Source organism: Tauraco erythrolophus, chromosome 5 (genome assembly GCF_009769465.1).
Source record: "Tauraco erythrolophus isolate bTauEry1 chromosome 5, bTauEry1.pri, whole genome shotgun sequence".
Classification (NCBI taxonomy): domain Eukaryota; kingdom Metazoa; phylum Chordata; class Aves; order Musophagiformes; family Musophagidae; genus Tauraco; species Tauraco erythrolophus.
In genome coordinates, this window is record NC_141469.1 from 81942974 (window position 1) to 81950216 (window position 7243).

Consider the following 7243-nt stretch of genomic DNA (forward strand, 5'->3'; position numbering starts at 1 on the left):
GAGCCCCAGAAATCTCCCAAAGAGCATCTGGACCCAGGCCCTCCCGAAAGTGCATGGGATTTCCTAAAAACCTTCTGAAAATCTCGCTTTGGAACTTTTTCCTGTGCTGCAGCCTATTTGTTCCCAACGCCATCACCTCCCTCCCAGCCCTGGCTACAGGACATGAACTGGGGGCACTCAGCGGAGCAAACAGGAGTGAATTGGGGTGTTTGCAGCTGCAAAGCTGCCACCTTCACCCTCTCTTGGAAAGGAGGGAGTAGGTCATAGCCGATTAGTATCAGTAACCTGTCGCAGGTAGGTGTTTTCCAGCCGGTTTGTGCAGCATGCGGTGAGTTTTTATCAGATCCCCCTGCCTAATCATGAGCAAATTGGAAAACAGATGGCAATTATCCTCGGCGCTATGGGAGGCTTGGGTGGGAAGGCGCCGTGCCTTTCCTTCCCAGTGCCTCAAGCATGGAAAGAAAGTAGTAAATCCTTGTTTACTGGGATGAGGTAAAGCTCACAGCTAGCGAGGGCACCCTGATCCTTGGCTTGTGGCCGAGGGAAGCAGCCGCTCAGAAACGGGTTTGAAAAGGTGCCAGATTCAAAACCTCAAGCTTGATGTTGTCATGTTTTCAGTAAGTCCAGGTTAAGATATGCAGCACTGGAAGATGCTTATTCTGCCTGCACTTGAGCCGTTTTCCAAACAGGTTTTGGCTTTGAATGCTCAGGAGTATGTATGGACATACCCAACAGTGATAGAGTTCACAGAACCAGGGAATCACAGGTGCTTTACTGCCTTCGGGAATACCCCAGCGATCATCACATTTGGCGTTAATTTCCATCATTTATTTTACTGTCTGGTGACAAATTCTGCCCCCTCAGGTGTGGATCCATGTTTTCTACTGGTGGGGCAGAACTGTAGCAATATAAAGACAGTTTGGCTCTCCAAGCCAGCGGGCTCTGTGCTGCACGTGAGGCTGTAGGGGAAGGCATCAACCCTCTTGAGGAATAGCTGGTAACCTGTTGTTGCAGTGGAGCAGAAGAAAACTTCCCTCAGAGGCACCTTGATAGTATCAGGGAAACCGACACAACCTGAAAATATTTGGATTTTATTTTATGATGGAGATCTCAACGCAGCCTGGGTTTTGCGTCGCACTGGTTTTCTTCCCTGTACATCCAGGGCAGAGATCTCGGTGTCTCCTCGTAAGGCTGGGCTCGTGTTACGGGGCTGCCATGCTGTGCCAGGGCTGACACCACACTGCTGGCCCTCGGGAGCCACAGGATCCCCTGCACTACGGCACCACTCAGCCTTGTGCCAAGGGGTTATTCCCAGGGAGGCTGCAAGGGCTGATACCCACCTTCAATCAACACCGCCCCATCCAGCCTTCAGAGGTGTTAGGGCTTTGCCACTTGGACCCTTAAAAAATGGGTTTGCGAGTGGAAAGGAGGGTTGCTAAGCCCTGTTCCTGCAGTATCTGCTGCGTGGCAGAGACGGTGTTTGTAAAAGATCCTAAATCCTGCTGGGAGCAGCTGCCGGAAAGCACCGAACGCAGAACACCGACCGAGCAGAGATGTGATGCTTGTCTTGCATTACGGAATTCTTAACGCACTAAAGATACGCTCTGTGACAGTATTTGTCCCTTTTTAATCTGCGAGGGGAAGCGATGTGAGTTATCATACGTGATAATCTCCGAGAGCTGAATTACAGAGCTGTCAGCGGCGGGACGCCGCAATGACAGCCCTTTAAAGTGCTGTCAGGCTCTTGTTGGACGTTTGTATCAAAACACTCGTTTTAGCCTCAGGAAGACAAATCCATCGTGCCTTCCCTTTTTGGGAGCTCCTTGATTTAAAGTACTGCTACTCAGTAGTGGGAGAAGGAAAGAGGGAGCACCATCCCCAGTGCCACCGGTGCCCTGGTGGGCTGGGAAGAGCGTCACCAGCTCCCGCCTGGACACGGACACCAACGCTTGGCCTCTCCCCGTGCCCACCTGCCATCATCCGGCCGCAGCCCGGAGGTGAGGCCATGCTCTCATCGCAGCGCCGGCAAAGGACACGCCATACTCCTCAGGGTGGGAGAGCAGAACCAGGGAATGGCTGGGGTGTCCCGTGCACTTACGGCATCCAACGGATGGGACAAGTGCAAACAAACTGCCTAATCTCGCCGCCGGCTCCTCTCCTGCAGGAAAAGCCCAGCTCCTCGCTGGATGGAGGAGGTTTGACGCAACATGGCAGTGCTGTGCAGGAGCTTCCCCTGCACCTGCCCACGGCCATTAAGTCTCCATTACAGGAGCTCTGTATTCGCTCTGTGAATGAAAGATAACATCTCCTGAGGAAAATAGATGAAAAGGTGGGGGGAAAACCAGCAGCAAAACAAGAAGAGCCCTTCAGACTGCAATAACACTTGCAATTAAGAACAAAACAGGGCAGGAAGCTCTGAAGCTTGACTTTGGGCAGGAAGAAAAGGCCGTCCCCGAGAGCCCCGGGTTTCTGTAGGCACAGCGCGGCGGCTGCTGCCTTTGCTTTACGTCAGAGCATTAATGCTGCTGTTTCGCCCCTGGTATCAACAGAGCTTGCCTGGTAGGTGGGTGGGGTATTGGGATTTATGTTGTAGAGAGATTCAGGAAGGCTTCAGTATTTTTTTTTTTCCCCTCTACAAAGCTTTTGAAAGTCCACTGGGGACCCCTAATGTTCAGCTGCAGCTGAAGCACACGCTTCAAAGCCAGAGCTGCCCAGCTTCTTCTACGGGCTCGATTGTTTCGATGGGCTCTTATTATGGGCAATAGCACTCCCTTTCTCCCTGTCTTGCTGGGAACCTCTGAGAGCTCCTGAAAATGTCTGGTAAAACATTTCTATAGTCGGAAAACATGCCAGCCACATCAAATGGGAACGCCTCTGGAGATGCTTTGGGAGGCAGAATCCTCCGTGCTGCCCACGTAGCGTGTAGGACCCCTTCCTGCCCCAAGCCGTGGTAGCAGACATGTCTAACGTGTCCAACAGAAAAGTCTGCAGAAGAAACGTGGTCAGAAGTCATGGTCGTCGTAAAAGGCGTTGGGAGAAAAAAAACTCTGTGGGGTTTTTAAGGACGCCAGTGACAGATTGGCAGGCACTCAGCCCTCTACAAACTCCCACTGCCTAATCCCTATTCCCACACACCTCCCATGGCTGCCTCACTTCCATCCCCCCAAAAAAATCTCCACTGCCCACCTTCTAAGGCGAGCTAGGCAGCCTCTATGACCAAAACCTACCTTCCTCCTGTTGCGCTTAGTCAGGGCAGACAGGAATTGCTGCTTTCTTGGGAGTTCATCCCGTTTTCCTAATGCCTCTGCTGGTGGGGTCATGCGGGACACACAAACACCTCCACCACAGCCTGGTTTGGGGGATTTTTAATCCCAAACCCCTGGGGTCAGCCTTCCTCCCTCATGTGGCAGAAAAGTGTCATCTTTCCCAGACCAGCATTATTGTCATTATAATTTATCCCTCATAGCCAAAGGCAACAGCGTGGCCAGTTGCTGGGAGCGGGCAGCCACACCAAACCGACCTCAACATTTGGGCAGAAAAATGTTAGAAATGCAGCTGGAGTAAGTCACCCTCCTCTTTCACACCTCCATCCTCAAACCCATGAAAAATCCGTGCTTTCTAAGTGGCTTCTAACATAACGAAAGTCAATTAGAGTGATGAGCACGGAGCTGATAACTGCGGGTTTTCATCGCTGACTCCGTGCTAAACGTCTGTTCTGTGTGGTTTGCAAGGAAGTAAGAGTGCACGGAGAGGAAAGGATGGGGTTTTTTAAAGCAGTTAAATTGCCTCTAATTAGCAACACAACTGTAGTCAAAACATAATGTGAGGATAATAAATTGATATTTGCATAATGGAAATGCTACCAAAATGTACTTCAAATAAGCTGAATTAGATTATAATTAGAGCTGTGTTTTGGGAAAGAAAATCCTTCTAATTGCCTGCATACAGGCAGTGCCAAGGAGGAGAGGGCTGGTAGCTGCCAGGGAGGTCCAGTCGGTGCCATCCAGGACAAGTGCCTTGTGACCAGGTTTGTTCTTTGGAGAGGGACAGGGTATCTGCACCTGCCAGGAGCCAACGCAGCCACAGCGAGGCAGGTTGGTGGAGAAAAGGCAAAAAGGTAGGAAGAATGTGAATGTGCACGCCCTCGGCCATTGACTGCGAAACTGTGTTTAGTGGGGTTAGACTGAAAGAAAATCCAGGGAGAAATCATACGGACAACAATGAGGGTGGGAGACACTTGTGTCTCAGGGGAGGTGGAATGCCGATTCTGCAAAGCCTACGGAACTGGTAGGAAAAGTTCCCCTGCCTTTGAAGGGTCCTGGCTTGGGGACCTGGTCCACAACCGCTGCAGAGGCCGTGGAAATAAGCTCCTTTCTGAGCTGGCAAACGCTGTCTGGCTTTTCTGCTTGAGGGGGAGGGAAGAGAGAAACTCTCCTGGTGCTCTGCTCTGCTCTGCTGCAGGTTTTGTGGTACCAGATTTAATAAAGCGATGCGTGGGAGGGAGCGCAGAAGGGAAAGAGAAAGGAGAAAAGCGGGCGGGGGGAGCAGGCGGCTGCGCTGCACACTGTTGGTCTGCAGCAGGTGCTGCCAGGGACAAGCTGGGGGAGGCAGAAGGACAGCCAGGCTCCAGGTCTGCTCCGCTCTGTCCTCTCCTCTTGGGAGCAAGACGCAGGGCTAGCCCCGAGGAGCCCAGCCTGGGGACAGCCATATGGAGCAGAGGCACAGCCCGGTCATTTCTTGCCTAGTGTGTGGCCACCTGCCCCCACTGCGCTGGGTGCTGGCATGTTGTGCCTGTAGGATGCCCCCCCAGGCGTTGCCAGCGTTGCCCTAGCAAGATACTGAGGCTCCCACCTGAGAGCGGATGGGGAAACGGGAGCCTGGGCAAAATCCTTCACACCTTTGCCTACAAGTCACAGCACAAAAGCCATCCTCGGAAACCAGAGCCCAGTCTCTGCCACGGGCTGGCTGTCCCATTTGCTCCTTCAGTGGCAGCCCCCCAGGTCTCGGGCTCACCAGCATGGGCTCAGGCACCGGGGGGAGCACAGGAGCGGGTGTAATGCAACAAGTGAGATGGATAGTCACAGTAGGAAAAAAGGAAAGATTCCACACCAACAAAGGCAGCCCTGGGAAACAATTTTATTGCTAGCAAAACGCTGCGGAACTTGGCTTAGCGAGTGCATTTCCCGTGAAATGCAATTGCTCCCACTGTGGTTTTAAACCGAGACCACCCTGAAAATGAAGGCAGGTTCCATTAAATTGAATTACTTTTTCCCGAAACTGGAATGGCAATGCTAACATTGATAAGGAATGATAGCTATTAAGCGGAGGCATTATTTATATTTTCTATTAAATCACTGTCATTTCTATTGCAAATGACATCACGCATGCATGTCATGCTGATTTACAGTGATAAGGCCTCAGTCGTGACCATTTATTGCAATGCATAAGCAGAACACGAAATATGGGCGGCACAAATGCACAAGCATCAAGCCCAGCTCAATATTTGGATCTAAGGTAGCACGAGCAGACCAGTTGGTGCAACACTAGCGGTGCTTTTTCAGTAACATTCATACGCCCACTGCCAGTGCAACCCTGAAGGCTGCTTTTCTCCTCCACCCCACCTTTCCAGGGCTGTTCAGAAGCAGTGAGCCAGGAAGCAAAAGGAGAAGCAGCAGCAACACATCACTGCCATAGATCTGACCGTGGAGATACTGTGCAAAGCAAGTGTAATGTCCCACGAATGGTTCAAATGCCTAAAGACTAGACACTCGGCAAGGAGAAAGCAGGGTTGCTAAGTGCAGAAGAAGGCAAGGTTGGACGAGCACTGGTGCTGTTGCAGTGGTCGTTCAGTGAAGGTTTCTGCTCTTGAGGATGTTTTCTAGAAGTTGCTGAGCTTCTCGGAGCCCATGGGCTGCTGCCACACGGAGGAGTTTCTCCACTTCCCTGAAGGACATGAAACTTTCATCAAGAAAATCTAGGAGGAGGTTTAATTTGCTCCTAGCTAAATTTTATTTGACCAGGCTTTTATGCCAGGACCACAGCTCCTGGATCTGAAAGCATCTGTGAAGTTAACTCTCCGCTATTCAGAAAATGATCTGATTTTCTTTCTGCTTTTCCCTGTGGTCTGAGCACGTATGTTTTGGGTTTGGTGATTTTCTCACCTTAGTTGAATTGACATAGAGATGGATTTGGAGCTCTTGAAATACATATTCCTTTTACCACTCAATACATGATTCTGCCTGATCACACGACATGCAGCAGAGATTGAAATGAAATGCGCTGGCTTTAACTCACAGGGTTTGCCCAACATTGCTTTTTCAGTTTCAGTTAGCTTAAGACTGCTCTTTCCAACCTCAATTTTAATTTTCAGACTTGGAGTAAACGTAAAAAACCCAAAACAAAACAATACAAAAAAAAAAAAAAAAAAGGACTGAGTTCCACTGTGATGGGAACAGCATCAGTTGTTTTAGCCTCACTTAGTCCCAGGACGAGTCACCACAACAAATACACAAAGCACAAGGCAAGTTTTCTTTGGCTGTGGGCCTTGCTGGGAACGCTGGCGTGCAGTGTCCACAGGCATGTCAGGGAGAGAAAGGTATCCCAGGCAGTTTCAACCCAACCGCTGGATGGTCAACAGGGAACTTCTCATTGACCTTGCTGGATGGGAAGCAGAGCAAAAAGGGGGTTTCCCAAAAAAGAAATACATCTTTCTAGAAGAAAATTCACGTGTCGCTTTGACAGCTCTTTCTGTACCCGTATGGGTTTTGTCCCTTGCCTTGACTGGGAAATCATCAATGGAAACACATGTCATCAGACCACAGGCATTTGAGGTACTGTGCCACCTAGCTTTTAAAATCTCATTGGGCTAACTGGGTTTTTCAGTTTTCTTGCCACAGGTAGAGCTGCACTACTGACAATAAAAGGAGAGGGCATTAGAAATGTTGGAGTAGCTTCATGCCTGGAGTATCTACAGCACTGGGTTCTCCACCTCCCCAGGAGGAGCTGGGAATGCAGCTGTAATGGAAAGGAAGAGCGATAGCTCAGGTTACCCTTCTTCGAGTGCCACCGTCATGTTCCTGAGTGCCCCCACTGCCAGGTTGAAGGAGGAGTGGGGATGGCCCTGCCCCGCAGCCTGCCTACAGGAGGGAAGAGAGGAGCAAAGACAGCGGTAAGAGAAAGTACAGAAGAAGAAAACCTGAGTCTGAATGTTTTAAAGAGAGGTAAGAGCAAAGAAGGAGAAAGG